The 15,949-nt window shown below is 48.1% G+C and overlaps 1 protein-coding gene across 2 annotated transcripts in view; it reads left to right on the top strand.

The window, feature by feature from the left end:
* Positions 1 to 13,278: 13,278 nt before the first annotated feature.
* Positions 13,279 to 15,949, top strand: part of FHL1 (four and a half LIM domains 1) — a 33,134-nt gene continuing 30,463 nt past the window's right edge. For both annotated transcript variants that reach the window (XM_075162022.1, XM_075162021.1), the window contains exon 1: positions 13,279 to 13,439. The gene's annotated coding sequence lies outside the window, so the exon portion shown is untranslated. The remainder of the gene's footprint in view (positions 13,440 to 15,949) is intronic.

Genomic DNA, 15,949 nt, shown 5'->3' with positions numbered 1-15,949 from the left:
ACGTGGGGCTCAGTAAAGTGCTGGGAAGTGGGCCAACGCCAGGTATCTACAGCCTCAAAAAATCACAGGGCTGTTTTTAGTGCAATCCTGTATTCTCATGCCCAAGGCACGGACAGTCCTGTACACTTGGCTCTCCGCCTGCATGTCATGCTGGGGAAGCCTTTATGTGAGGTAAAATTAAAAAAAAGCAAGCTTTTGATTCTTCTTCCTTATCTCATCGTGGCCTGCAAGGATCTCTTGTCCTTGCTGGGTCCTCTAGATGGCAATATTGGAAAGGACAGTAATTGTCCATCACCGCCCTGTCCCTGCAGGACCAGGCAGTGCAGAGGCTGCCAGCCCACCCCTGCTCCAGAGACCCGCTCCATCCCCTGCCATGTTCGCCATGCCTTCTACACCATCCAGCTCGAGTCTTTATCTGCAGAAAGGAGAAGAGACCCCATTGCAACCGACTGCTCTTACACCCTGAGCCCCTTTGCAGAAGCCACCACCTTCTCAAAGGAGGTGCTTGGCTTAGCGATGGCCTCGGTGCTGCCTTTGCACTGAAGAACGTGAGGAATTTGCCAACGCACCTGGATCTGGCTGTCTCAACAGGTACCTGTAGGTAGGCATCAACACCCAGGAGTCCGGAGATGGTTGAGGTGACCTTGTGCTCAGAGACTGTACGTCTACCCTGCATCTTGCTTTCCTCTTTAAGGCCAGCTGCTTGTTGACATTATTTTAACCTGTTAGGCTTTTATAATCAGGAGTTTAATCACAAGCTGGTTGCAGGATCGGTTTTAAGCCCTCAGAGATGAGATGCAGCCCTTGCTGGAGCTGCTGACAAGTATCAGAGCTGGTTCAAACCCCCCCCCCAGCGTCGAGCCTGCAAGGGCACCTTCCTCCATGGTGCTTCTCCTTCCAGGCTCCCAGCTCTCACAGGTAGGACATCACCTGGGCTTTAAGCCCTTCCTAGCACTAGAAGTCACTGTCATCTGCAGCCAATTTGTGGTCACGATGGCTGTTTGCACTGTTGCAAGAGGACTTTTCTCTCTGCTTGGCTCCTGCTTGTCACAGCCTTAAAACAGTGTTTGTCACCAGATGTGGAGGGTATTCTGGAGGAAATGTCTTGGCGAGATTAAGAGAGGAGGTGGGGATGGAAGTGCCTCTCAGATGCTAGTGGGCCCAAATATATTCTTATAATAATAAATTGCAAAAAATCTTCTGGCCACATGTGTCTATGATTGGAGAATAATTGGAAGACAAGGCAAGCAGAAGGGAAATGAAGAAATGGTGTCCTTGCTGACAATCCTAACAAAATCTGCCAAGCCGATGAGAGAACCCAGAGGCCGTGGGAGTATTTGTGTACTCTCTGTGTCCAGTGCAAGCGTAGCAACACTGCCCAGTGCAAACGCCACATGCGCCTGCTGCTTTCCATCTCCTCTGCTCTCTGCTGAGCTGGGAGCGATGTGGCTGTCACTTAATATAAAGGCATTTATAACTCACCTGGTGCCTTCAACCGTGTTAACATCAGAAGCTGCTTTGCACCTCGCTGGCAGGAGCAGCACTGGGGACAGCCTGGCTGCTGGTGCCCTCATCTCTCTACCGTTATAATTTGGCTTAAGGGAGAGCAGCACAGCCCTGCGGTGGGTCTGATGTGCCTGAAGGCTCCTGGCCCTGCAACAATAAGAAGGAAGGCAAAGTCTTCTGCAGAGGTAAGATGTCAGGGGTGAGGCTGTGACTGGAGAGCCCAAAGCTGGGGAAAGCAGAATTCAAGCCTGTCACTACTTGGCATTGCAGGATGGTACCAAAGGTGTGCAAAGGTCTCCTCTCAGAATGGAGTTTGGGAACCAGGGGCTCTGGAGCCTGTTAGTTTGGGACGTACAGCCCTCGCACGGGCCATCTTGGTGCTTTTCCTTACTCCTGTCCTTACAGTCCATGCTGGGTGCTTAGAGCCTGGGACAGAGGCTACAAGATCCCTTAATGACTGCAGGAGACTCTGTAAGGTTCAGGACTCTGGGGTAGCAGAGCCTTGAATTTGTTGTCCAGTATTTAGACATGCGTATATACAAAAGGATTTGGTCTTTTATTAATTGGCCTTTCATAGGAAATTCCACCAGCTGTCCTCCTCCGAGGGGTGCCAGCGATGCTCCAGCCCCAAGGAGTCCATATATGGTTGCAATCTCCTAACCCTGCGTGTTTCGCAGAATAGTGTGGTCATAGCTACTTTTAACGCTATGTGTGAACATTGCTCCCTTTCCTGTATGCATAAGCTCCCAGGAATGCAGACAAAGATAAAAAGTTTACAAATTAAAGCCGTCAGCTTTATGCAGCATGTCAGCTCTTCTACCTGCAGCAGCAAGGTTAGTTATTCTAGCCTGCCCACATGGGTGCTGAGCTGGGAAGGCACCACAGCGCAAAGGATGCTTTGTGAATAGGAAAATACCAACCGGCCGAGCATCAAAGCATTTTGCAATGTAAATGTGCCTAGGCTGAGACAGCAGCAGAAATATTTTCCCTTGCCCTTCCTCCTCCTATAAGAAATGCTAAACTACAGCCAAGAGCTGCAGGTACCCGGCAGCTACCCCTGAGCCCTTTTTGTTTGTAAGGGACTTCTGTATCCTGAATTCTGCCTGATCCTTCTGCCAGGGACATCTTCCCCCTCCTCCTCCTCTCTGTTTCTGTGGCCTGGTGTCCACAGCCCACGGCTAGCTCCTGCTCTGTTCATTCTCCAAACGCAGCAAGAGGAGCTATTGTCCCCTTCAGTGTTGGTAGCAGTAAATGTCCTGCAACCCACTGACCTCCTCCTCTCCCCCATGCTAGCTGCAGCCCCTTTGCCTCATTTAGTATGGGCTAATCATAGAAAATCAGAGGGGGAGCACAGGAGGCATGTTCTGCACCTGCATCCCATCTACAGCATCTCCCTTGCCCCTCCTGCAGCACAAGGCCTCTACCAAAATGCACCTTTTCTGCTTAGCAGCTCCATGGGCATAACCCTAAAGACAGCTAAGGGCAGTATGTCTCCCACATCCCCACAACATCCTCATTCTCTGCAGCGCCTTGAAGTATCTCCTCTGCACCCTTTGATGATGGAAGGCTAAATCTGCTCTTCTGTGATACGGCTCGCTCCTGAAACTCCCAGAGGTACAAGAGGAAGGGGAATAACAGATGCAGCATTGCTTGCTTTTCCCTTTTTCCAGGCAGTTAATATTAATCACTGGTGCTTTTGGATCTGTTGTGTGAATTCTCCCAGCCTCTGAAGCTTTTGAGATCTGTAATAAGAGAGAATTGGAAATGCCTCTGGATCTCAGTGACAGAAGGGCCAGATTTAATACAAACTTCTTCCTTTCACCAGATAATCTGCCATATTTTTTAGCTTTGGAATAGACAAGAACATCCTAAAGCTGTTTATCTAAATTTTGTTGAGTGCTCTAAGGTCACTATTTGCATTGGTGTCCATTTTTCAAGGTGCAAAATCAAGGATTCCTCTGATGAGGCAGGTCAAGTGATACAATGCTGCAAATGCACAAGGTATGTCCGGGTTATCATTTCCACCCTGGCACTTCAGAGCTGTCTGCTGCTCACATGAGAATGCCCAAATTGTTACAAAAGACAAATGAATTTCCCTTGTGACTTTTTGCTCTGCATGGACTGGTTCACCAGCTGGAGCTTTGTTGCTGAGATATTTGCTGTCGATAAAATGCCTTAGCTCTGGGTCAGATGCCTTAAAGGGCTGAATGCTATTGTCCCGCTAAAGAGAAGCCAGGGCCATTTGGCACAGTTACATGCCTAAACTCAGCTCCCATCAGCGACTTGTTGCTTCAGCTGGAATCTGTCTGTGCTCGGATGACAGAGCTGATAATAGACTGATGGCACTCGTGACAAGGGTGTAGGGGTTGAGTAGAAAATTCCCTGGAAAAAATGGATCATCCTGGCTTTACAGATATTTAATTTGAGATTCCATAGCCAGCACCGGGCCTCAGCAATGCTCGCAAGACTGAATTTCATTGCCCTAAGGAGGAGAGCCCAGCTGGGGGTCAGGCAGTCGTGCCCAGATGGCATTGGAGCGGTTGTGTTCGCAGCAGCACAGAGCAAGGCTCCGCTGATCTGGGGAGCGGTGGGCAAATCTAACGCTGCAGATCAAAAATCAGAGCAGGATGCATCGGCACCGCGGGCTGGGAAGAGGAGCGTCCTCCCCGGGAGTGGATCTGACCCAAGACACTGAGTCGGTGGGGAAAGTCCTGGACCACAACAAGCAGGACAGTTAATACCTGGACTTCTGTGGCTGGCCGTGCTCCTGATGCAGCAGAAGGAGTAAAGCCGAGGCGCAGCGTGTAAATATTTATAACCCAGTTACCAGGTTTCATGTTTGGCCAGTCCCTCTTGGCTCCTACCACTTGATGTCTGTGGTTTTGAGTTGCCAAGGACACTCACAGAGTTGCTCAAGGGGCAGAAACCTCTCTGAAGGGAGCCAGGGGCATTGCTGTGGCACTTCTCCGAGGCAGCGGGGCCAGCCTGGCAGCACCCAGGGCACCGGCCGACTCGTTTCGGCAGTGAGAGCTGGTTCTGGCTGCGGTGCCGCATCACAGCAGCACTCACTGCACCCACCCAGCACCTGCACCCCAGCCAGCAGCTCTGGGAAGGGGGACGCGAGCACTGATGAGCCCCCAAAAGTCAGTCTAGCAGCGTTGTTCACTGACCAGCTCAGGTGTGTGTGAGGGAGGTGGGAAGTGAATGCACAGCACCCAGAGCCCTCCTCCTCTCGGGGGATGGCTCTGTCACCCCTCGCTGTAGTGTGTTGCTCTCCTGAGAGAGGGTCCTTCATCAAAATCTAAACAGCCTCTGCATAACTCTCATGTTCTTCCTCAGATCCGGAGTCTCTAATGCCAAATATTTTCCCCGCTGTTGGTTCAGTTTCTTCTTCTGTTCCCAACCCTCGCTTGAGCTGCCGAGGGGAAAAAAAAATCACAATCTGTTTTTACTGAAGATATTTATTTCAGTTTGGAAGTGGCAGGAAGACAGCTTCTCTATATCCATGCATATATCTGAGATCTTTCTTTTGGGTTTCTTTCAGCTTTGACTTCCAACCATCTTTAAATCACTTTTCTTCAGCAGAATTCAGCAAAGAAATGAGCTCTCTCATTTTCACATAAGAGATGATTCTCAGAAAACTTGGTTTAAACCAAAGAAAAACACACCCATGCTCCCTTTGTGCCAGCTGAATTAAATCAGTTGAAAATCCCATCTGAACTGGAAGGAGAGCAAAAGTCCAGCACAGACAAATCTCCTTCACAGACGGGTATCATGTCTAAAATCTTTTGTAGAGAAAGCTGCCTGACAGCTATTTACTGCAGCTCCTTTAGCACACTGAGCTCAGGAAATTGCATTCATAATTTCCTTAGTGCCAAACAGTTTATAATTTTCCCATGACTATTCCTTTTTTTTGTTGTTTGTGAAACAAAGCCTTTGAAAAGCATACACAGATTTACTTTTTGCCTAACAATGAAGCTAACATGAAGCATATAGTTTAAGGGGATACTCTTCACTTGATTTGTTTGACATAGGGAATAAAAAAATTGTTTGGCATAGGGAATAAAAAACCCCAACCTTATTTGTGACTAAGCCTTCCATAAATAGCCTTATAATTTTAATACAATCTTTTTTAGCAAAGGGAAAATTGATCTGACAGAGAAAGTAAAAATGCTCGTATAGCCAGTGCTGTCGGACACAAGGAACAAGCAGAAAAAACAGAAAGGTGTGCCCTGGCTTCTCTGTGTTATCATCAACATAGACCTGAGTAGTAAGTATGATTCCTAGCACATCTGTATACGAGAAAAAGACTTGACTCTGATTTAGCCAGAGGCTCTTGGGTCTGGTGAGCTGGGCTGGAGCTGGGACAGATCACATCCACGTCCTTGGACAAGCAGCTTCTTTCTCCACTCTGCCCCTGGTGCAGCCACGGGCACCACGTACCCTGGAGCACACCAAATTTAAGCCTCTGCACAGCTTCAGCTGCCATTAACTATCTTACTAAATAAGACTTTCACTGGCATTAATTGTGAGTCACACAAAATCACTATGCGAAGAGCCAGCAGAACATTTATTAAGACTCCCCAGCTTGCGGCTTTGCATTCAGAGAGGCATGCTGACAGCGGGCAGCGGAGGGGGCTGGGGTGCGAGTCTCGTGTCCCGTCCCACGTCTGAGCGGAGCGGACTGGAAGAGGCTGTGGTGGCAGAGGAGGTTTGTGTGAGTCCCTTGCAGTGATGCCATGTCTCCAGCTCTGCTTTTTGAACCTGAATCTTCTTCACGGGGTGCTTTTATGTCTGAAAGCTTGTCCTCTTTCTACCTGTCTGTTGTAGCAAAGCCTGCATTTTAAACAGAAGCCAAGCCGCTCACATGTCTTTGGTAACACTCCTCCCTAGGAAACATGTGGGAAGCAAAAAGTGCTATTATGTCTTTTTGTACACACGGGAACCCGAGGCATAGTGAGACAAGGTGAACCCCTCCACCCTGGCGATGTAGACAGGGCGAAGGAAGCCGCAAACTAGCTAAGCGAGGGGCTGCAGGCACTGAGCACAACTGCTCCTGTCTGGACGGTGTCCATAGCGTAGCCAGCAGCCCTGGAGCCAGGCAGGTAGCGCCGGAGGGACTGATGTTACGCAGCCAAAGTCAAGCAAGAAGTTTGTATCAGGATGAGGAATTTAATTTTGGTCCCCTGAGCTGTAGGCAAATGCTGGAAGTCCCAGCCCGTGCTGTGCCTATTGCTTCTCATGTTCATTGCAATGATCTAATCCAGTGTATGTGTTTCTTCATGGTCCTCAGCTTTCTAATTGATTTGATTTTAGCTGCAGACTCAAGCAAAATGAAATTTGTCACGCTTCGAAAACCTCCTCTGCTATTAAAACACTTATTTTACTTATGTTAGCCTGTGGGTACCTTGACTTAATTTTTTTCCGAGACTAAAATCTAAAGCTAAAATTAATAAAGGAGCCTAATTTCGGTCTGATGCCTGGAAGCCATCTTTTCAAATGTGGAACATGAAACTCCTGGTGAGCCTGACACCAAGGAAAAAGACCACTGTTAGGGTAATTACGTATAGTAAGATAAAGATAAACATGTTTCAGGCGTCCATAACACACACACCATCACAAATCCCTTTGCTCTGTTAAAAGTAAAACCTTATATTATATTGCTATCGCTTTACCTCATTGCTATTAGAATCCTTTGTTTGTTAAATCTCTCTGGATATGTATCCACCCAGTAACTGGTAATTGATAAAGAGCAAGCTGACCAAAAGATAAAGACCAAGAACCAAGCCTCATCTCAAATTTTATCTGTTTTGCTTCTGCAAATACTCAGATGTTTGGTGGATTTCTGTTACTGTTGAATGGCTGGCCAAGGTGTTTGCTGGAAGGGCCAAAGTCTGGAAACACTTAAGCAAATCATGACCCAGCAGTTGTTGAATTCAGTGGAAACTTACTTGACTTCAGCAGATGGTGGCTGAAAAATTTTAGTCATAGCAGTAGTTCCGCAGGGGCAAAGTTATTTGTTTGCCCGGACTATTCCCCATGCTTCAGTTTGTGGGCTCTGCTCAGGACTAGGCAGGGTTTACACAAACCATGAGACCAGATGAGGCTGGTGTGTGGGGATGGAGAGGCAGAGGTGTGCACGCTCGCAGGGCTGCCATGTCCCGTGGGTGCGTGCCCAGGTGGAGCAATGCCCGTGGCCGCAAGCTGCCTGCTGCTCCCACATCCCTGCCTATGATCCAGCAGGCAGCGGAAACAACACCGGGACCCAGCGCATGAACATGGACGGAAACGCTGAGTTTCAAATGACCATGGAACAGAAAACCTCAAGCCCTACCCTTGGCAGAAAACCTGGCGTGTTTGAATAGCCCCCTGCAGGCTGCAGATAAATAGCTGTGACTGCTGCCAACATTCCTTGAAAACTTATATTGTTGCTGGAAAGGTGGTTGGAAACCTTCGTTTCTGTTGCCTTTTCAAAATGTAGCCTTGCTGGGGCCGGAGAATCAACAGATGGGTCCGTTTTTGCAGGGCCCTGGTACATCATCTTTTATAAATGGGAGTCACCTTTATAATTTTCCATGCATGAGAGGAGCAACTTGTACTGGGAGAAGCATTTTGGCCTCTGCCAAAGGACGCCAAGCAGGCTGACACGGCTGCTCCTCTTAATCTGATAGCTGAGCCATCCCTGCAGTTGCTTTTTAAAGGTGGGAACAATCTCTAGCTAGATCCTCTCTCAACGTGCAGATTCTGGTGTCACTCAGGAAAATCTGAGTAGCGGTGATGCCTTGAATAACGCAGTCATTGTAATTACTCACAGGCTTATTTGATAGTGGTCTTTCAGCAGGTGATTGTCCAGTTTTTGAAAATATCTTTTGATCCGTTGATCCAGGTTTGCTGATGGTATTATAGGGCTATGCTGCAGATATATTTTGACACTAAATGGTGGAAAGCTGAGTAGCTTTATGCATGTCACCCAATACAACCACAACCCTTTTTTTTGTGTCTTACTGTTTTGCCCACTAAATTCAGAACTTCCTATTTCATCTTTTGCTGGTTTGCACAACCACTGATGAAGACGAATCCATTGGTGCCCCTCAGCAGTAATTTAACCCCTCACTCCTGCACATGCGCATGATTTCCAAACAACACTGACAGGAAGAATTACAGCGGATGCAAAGACAGAGAGCTGACTGACGCCTGTTCTTTGCAGAGGTGCACTTGGCAGCCTGGCTGCGCCCCGCCAGGAATCGCAGCACCCCTGCAGTACGTGGCCGACGGGTTGCAATGCTCTCGTTTGCATCAATTTGGAAAGCAGCACGTTATGTGTTTAAACTCCGTGGAAAAAGGGTTTACATCACTGACATTTTAACCACACCATTATAAAACCCCCCACAGCCCCACCCTTACTTACTCCCCGAGAGGAATGACTCTGAAATGTTTCAGCTTTTCCATTACTTCGCCTGCTTGGAGACTTTTTGCTAATGGCCTGCGAAGTAATTAGCCGGTCGCAGGTGAGCCCCAGCTGCCTGCAGGGCGGAGGTTCAATTTGGCCACAAGTTATCCCCCACGGCCACAAAATGGTGGGATGGTTCAGGGGAGCGGAGACTGTTGTACCTCTTTCCTTATTTTTCCTCTTTTTCCCACCCCTCCTTTTCTCTTGGATCTCTTGAAATGCCTCGCTGCAGGGTGCTGTGTCTCCCTCTGGGGCTAAAAACGGCCTTTGGAGAAGTCTGAGGACGGCCTGAGGAGCGAGCCATCACCGGGGCCGTGAGGGATCAGCTTTCCAACACGTCTCTTCTCTTTTTGTCCAGAGCCCTGTGTGGGCCACTGGTGCTTTATATGCCAGTGGGAAAACAACCAGCCCAAACCCGGGCATGACTCTGGCTTCCACATGGGGTCACAGAAGCAGCGTGGGAGCACCCAGCGTGTGTGGCTGCCTCCGCCGGCAAGGTTTCCCACTCTCGGAAGCTGGTGGGAGGAGGTGGTTGTGTTTATACAGACAAAGTCTGTCAATCAGGCAAATAATGGGGCGATGACCCCGGGGAGCCGGTGCAGACGGGGAGATTAGAGGGTTTGTGATGGCACCTTCTCCACAAAATGGCTGCATCCCTCAGGCTGGAACGTTGGAAGGAAAAAAAGAGCCTTTCCTGGCTGTTTTGGATGAAGGGGCAATGTTGCTTGTGAGAAAGGAGGCCTATCTGGAGAGGGTTAAGGAGGCGGAGTGGTAATTGCCCTCACCTGGAGCTGAGGAGGGAGTGGGGGCAGCTGAGGGGAAGGGCTGAGAGGGGCAGGGCGGGCTGAGAGGGGCAGGGCTGAGGTGCCAGCCCTCCATGCTGGGAGAAGAGGGCAGGAGGGCTCTGAAGGGCTCGTGTGGGGAGGTCGTCCCTGTTGGCAGGGAGAGCTGCTGTGGCTGTGGTGTCCCACAGAGGACAGGTGAGTGGGGCAGCCCTGTCCCCTCACGTGGGGTGGTTGATACGACTGTCGGCCCTGGCCCGGGGACACCACGTGTGGGGTACGTCACCCCCAGTCCCAGCCTGGCACGTGCAAACCGGGAGAACAGCCAAACCCACCCAAGGGGTGCATAAACGTCATTCCGTGTGGATTCACCCCAAAATGTACGTGGCTTCCTTCCACAGATGATCAACTCGCAAAAACGGGCCCCATTGTGTGGAAGACTTTCCTCCCCTCTGTGCCTGCAGAGTGATTTAATGAAAACAGCATGGAGACCCAAAGGATGATGCAAAACCCATCTCTCTTCACCGGTGTGGCCAAGCCCGTGCTCTGAGGTGAGCCCTTTGCTTTGGGGTAGCATCCTGCTCCGTGGGGTTTGTTGCAGAATGCTTGGCTGTAGAGCAGCCTCCCTGTGCATGGCTCTACGAGCTCCACCATTTCCAAATAAAGTTTCCTAGCAGTTAGATTTGAGTGACTAATTCAACCGACTCGGTTTTAAGTGCTTCTGCTCATAGTTCATTTTGTTTGGATAACTAGTCAAGGATATATTGGAGCACTGGAGTATTTTTTTTTTTAAATTTATTGTGTTTGCCAAAAATCAATGCGCATGATAACTGATTTTCCTCTTTGGCAAGCAATGGTGATAGCATGGGATTGACCCAGAGTTGTCTCAATCCTTTGAAATGAGTTGTGTCATTCTTGCAGTTTATTCTTGTTTAATCCAGCACTGTATTGTATCTCTAATACAGCAATGCCTGAGTGCCTTTTCCTTGGCTCTAGTTGCGTGCTGTCCTTGCTCTCTAAATCATCTTCTGTTCTTTTCCAAACAGAGAATAAAGCTGCTGTTGTGATATGCGTGAGGTTGAGTGCTTAAATTCTTCTCTGTCAGGTATACTGGTCATTTTAAGTCTGCAGATTTAAGGTCTGATCCTGCAAACACTCACTCGCTGTCAGGAGCAGCAATATTGAAGGTGGGGTAGAGTAGTTGCTCTGTGCCACGTGCCTTTGCAGACCTTTATTCTGCTGCTTTTTTCTGGACGTGACATTGTGCCCGTGGGGCTGGCCAGGGAAGCCAAAGGGGATCTGGAGGATGCAGCAAGTGTAGGATCAGGTCTAGAGCTGTAATCCAACGGGAGCAATGAGTTACTTAAATAACAACTTGCTCTGCTGTAATCCATGAGAGGCACGTTAAATAGATCAATTTGTTATTTAGCTGCTACTCTATTAGGCCGACAGACATACTGCATTAGAGTTGGTTTTGATGCTAGTTGGTGTTTGGGATTTGGCAGTGAAACCTTTCGTTTGTGTTGTTATGTGGAAGGCATCTCATATTTTAAATAAGAGGCAGAGGATGCTGATAGCAGCCTGATGATGTTCCCTGCAGGTATGGGATGCTCGTTACGCTGCTGGTGGGCTGCAGGTACCTGTTGTCAGGCTTGTTTGCTTACTAGTGCACTTGTGCTTCTCCAGGGTGCATAATGTGGTTGTGATCTTCCAAGATGCATCTGCAAAGGTGCAGGGTCAGTCTCCAAATACTCCTGCGGTGGCAGGGGCAATGGCCGGTCTCTCGTGAAGGGGTATTAACTAAGCTCCACTGGTACAGGTGCTCCTGGGGCAGGGCCCTTGCTACTCTTGTGTCCTACTTTTGCTTATGGCTAGAAGCAGGAAGGCTCCTTCCTTTGAAGAAGAAACCTTGCAGGAGGTGGTTGCAGAGTAACTTGCCCTGGTGACGTTTTCCTACAGCTGTACACCACCTAGTTTGTCTTTATATCCCCACACTCTACAACTCCAGTTTCTCCTGGAGCTCTTGGCTTGATTTATCTAACTGGGAATGTTCTGTCTGAGTGTCCCATCCTTGAGGGGTCTTAGTCTCTGCGATTTCTCATGAGTCCCAGAGCTCTGCAGCTGCAATCATGTAAGCAACATCCTGCCTCGGGGGCAGGGGGTTTTTGCTAATGTTCTTGTTGGTCTGATGGTAAGTAAGTTTTATGCTTGTTGGGAGAGCTGTTGGAAAAACAAGCTAGAAATGGGTATTTGGATTCCTTTGAAAATCAAATGTAAACTTCAGTCCATAATGATAAATAATGTTGGTGTTTCACATCTGTATCTTATGCATGCCTGAAGTTCCTCTTGGCAAGTGGTGACAGTCTGAGCCTTGAACCTCAGGGCAACCCAATGGTCTCGTCCCTGCTAGGAACGTTGTTAATATGGATGATGCAGTGTTGGAAGAATCTGTGGGACTTACCTGTTGAAAGAATAGAGACACACAGAAATACAAATGCTTTTGCAAAGAGAGTGTGTTTGCTCTTACACAACGTTTGTTTTGTTTTAATAAACAAACAGAAATTCCTTGGCCCAAGTATAATGACCTGCTTTCCAGGGATACCAGTGGTGTACCCAGCATACCCACCAGGATGCCGTTAGTCAGAACCTCTGTGGCTCTCCAAGGCACCACAAAAGCCTATTTGTAGTGCAAAAGCTCCAAACCAAGCACCTCCTATTAAAAAACAAACTTACTTGCTGGACCACATATCCAATAACAGAAGCATGGAAGAAAGTAGGGCAAACTTGGAAGATGTAAGAGCAGAAAAAAAAAGGGATAAAGGATAGAGAAAGGAGGAGGAAAAGAAAACAGACGTGTGGTGCAGCACAAACAGGCAGATTTGTTTAAAAATAGGAATGACTTGCTACCTGATAGTACTTTTTATGTCTGCTTTGAAGAAAATACTCCTCTTCTGGCATCATTTTTCCTGTGCTCTCTTCAGCTGGGTTTCTTCCCTCCCTGCAGGCTGCTGACTTGAAATGCATCCTTTCTGTTTGTTTTCTGTCCTGGAAACTCTGTCTATGAACTTGAAGGTGACACATACTGTAACAGAGCTGCCAGGAAAAGCTTTAGCTTTGAGAGAGGGTAGCTTGGACAGGATGGGAGGCTGGCAACAAATCCACCCACAAAAAAAGTTTTTTGTGCTGCATTTTCCTTGTGTGAAACAGCCTGGGAGTGTGATTCCTAGCACTTTGGGGGTAGTAGGGCTTTGCTCAGCCTGGTGAGTCCTGTGGGTCCCAGTAACAGCGCTTTGCTGTTGTGGGGAAGCAGGGGAACGGCTATGCTGGCAAAATGCCGTCACTGGTTGGGTTTTCCCCCCCGTGGACCGTGCAGAGGCCCTGGGAGGAGCAGGCTGTTCCCCCCCTCCAGCTGCTCCCCAGGCAAGAACAGTGCTATTGGCTGAATTAATTTTTTTTTTTTTTTTTTTTTGCAACGCACCTCCCTGCTATAAGTGGCAAAGCAGCCGCTGTCCCGCCAGCCGGACACCCCAGCCCAGCCGCGCTGCCTCTGCGAGGCTGGAGGCACGGTCCTGGACCGCAGAGCTCCCACGTCCATCCCATTGCCGAGGTGCTGTGCACAGCCGCACGCAGAGTTCAGCCCATCCCTTCTCTCCTCCAGGCAGCAGCCGCCTCGCAGCAGCTCCCGGGCTCTCCGGCAGCCAGTAAGCACATGCCTCTGTCTCTCCCTCTCGAGCATCATCTTGCTGAGCGGGGCAGGGAGCGTTTCAGCATCCCTTGCTTCGCAGATCTTCGCACTTCAGGGCTTGTGCTAGGTCTTTTCTCTGCCTTGTGACTGCTCTGCTGGGGAAGGGTTTGTGAGAGCAGGGCTGGGGGAAATGGGAAGTCTGTGGGTGTATAATGTACTTCTAAAACACTCTTTCTAGCAAGCAGTTTCTTCATGGATCACCGAGTTAACTTCAGAAACTGCCTCTGTTTTATGGGGTGTTTTGGGGGTGGAATTTATCTAAATTCTTGCTTCTGATTTCTCTTGCATCCTCTTTTTCTGATACACGTATTCCCTCCTGGAAGGGGGCGGCTTTGAAAGTACAGGCAGCCACTGGGGTATAAATATAGCTTTTCTCTTTGCTTCCCAGCCAAGTGGGTGTTTAGGGAGTGTTTGCAGTGGTACAGCCCTGTGGTTTCCTAGGCAGGTGATCAGATGTGCCTGTTTAAAGCTTTTAATGACAGCTGGGGAGTAAATAGCTAAAGCAGTGGCTGTTCCGTGGGCTCTCAGGTGATGTGATGCTATTGGAAAGTGAGGACTGATACCCTCTGAATTGTGGAAGCAGGCTGGCAGTAACAGAATTGGGGAATAGGGAAGTGCAAGGTTTTACCAAATAATTATCACATCTTCCTCTTTCTTTCTTTTTATATTATGGAATATCGGGCAGTTGCAGAGTTTCTGACGAGCCACATTTGTAGCTGTCCCCATGTGAATGAATGCAAACACCTTTGTCTTTATACAAATACTGCACCCCTGTATCTGTCTAGATTTGTGGAATCACTTGTATGAGTGAAACAATTTGCCCATGTGTTTGCAAGATAGGTGTTTCTGTCATTAATCTTTTCTTTAGCAACTAGGCAAAAGATAAGTTAAGGCGCGTGACTCTGGTCCAGTTTGTATTGTGTAAGCAGGAGCTAGTCTGTGGTTTAGAAATGGATGTGGCTGCTTTTTAAATCACTGAACTCTAGCACATGAAAGGGGGGAAAATGATTAAAACAATCCACCTACCAATTAGTCTTTTACCTTGTTTTGAGAGGAAAAGTGTTTTTTGTTTTTTTTTTTTTAAATAACAACAACAAAAACTTCGGAAAGGAAACTGATTAAATTCTTAAGCCATGATATACAAAGCAAATAGCTGATCAAGCAACCAAATATGGCTTTAAAATGGAAACTTTCTTTTTTAATGATAAAAGCACCCACATACTTCACTTCAGTGACAACACCCTCCTCTTTTCTTTTTTTTTCCTCCCAGTACAGCATTCTTGAATACAAACCAGTTCTTAATTTCTCCTTAAAGGGCTCAGTATATTAAAAACTCATTCTTGGCTAACACCTGCTAGAAAAATGTGGGTTACGTGTTTCGGAGCTAACACCACAAGTGCAACCCGCCCCCCCCAGGAGCTCAGTGCAAAAGAAAGTTAATTGCTCAGATTTTGGACTGTGGCTCTGAGGAACCAGTTCAGGGCTGGGGTTTTACAGCTGGTTTCTGACTTGCACTGCTCTTGGGGAGTTTTGGCTGGGGGAGGTCTGTAGGATTGGGCTCTTGAATGTTTCTAACAGGAGAAGTTATTCCCAACTGTGAACGATGGCTTGCCTCCATGTATGCTGGTATAATTCTCTGCCTGGATGTAAATAATGGCAGCTCTTCAAAAGGAGACAATGTTTAGGGTACTCAAACACTTGAAAATAAACACTCTCCAGCCCATCTTGACTGGCCTTTATTCTGGAAGCAGCCTTTCCATCGAATGTACCATGCATGGAAGAGCCAGACATATGGTACGAAGCAGCTGGTGGGAGCCGTGTCAGGTCCCTGTTCGCATCCATGAATAGGGGAACGATGCTGTAGGATGCACTTTATCTCTGATCTAAGCCCATATCCCGTGAATATGACTTACAGTCCATACCCGTTGCACTAGGATATAACAAAAGCTTTAAGTAACTGCCTTCCTTGCCCCCAGGAAGCAATTTGTTTCCTCTTGCGTAATACCTACGTGAAAAGAGAGTAGTTCCATGTTAGAGGATATTCCATGGCCCTTTCTGTGCTTTGTGCATGCCGGTGGAAACTTGTGCTCCTTTGGTGCAGTTTGGGTACCACGGCTGTCATCACCTTCCCATTTCCATCTTGGAAACATGTACTTGCTGTCAAGACATACAGCTCCTAGCACTGGGTGGGAGCTGGGACATGGCTGAAACTTCCAGTGCTTCAGTGGAGAAAACTAATGATGTGAGCCAGGAATAATATTGTCCCTTCAACAGTAGCGTGTGTGAATGATGTCCTTTTAAGTTCATTCCCCCTCTAGGGGATGCACTGGGGGGATTTAGGTGTCAATTCCTTAAAGAACCTTGTAAAATTCCTCTGATCTTTGCTGATGAGACGATCCAGTCCAGCTTATGTTTAGCACTTTCCCTTTTCATGGTGCTGCTTAGACCTGAAGTCCCAGTGGTGTT

The sequence above is a fragment of the Calonectris borealis genome, chromosome 13 (genome assembly GCF_964195595.1).
Source record: "Calonectris borealis chromosome 13, bCalBor7.hap1.2, whole genome shotgun sequence".
Lineage (NCBI taxonomy): Eukaryota > Metazoa > Chordata > Aves > Procellariiformes > Procellariidae > Calonectris > Calonectris borealis.
Note: the sequence above shows the minus strand (reverse complement) of the source record. Positions and strands in the feature narration are given on the sequence as shown.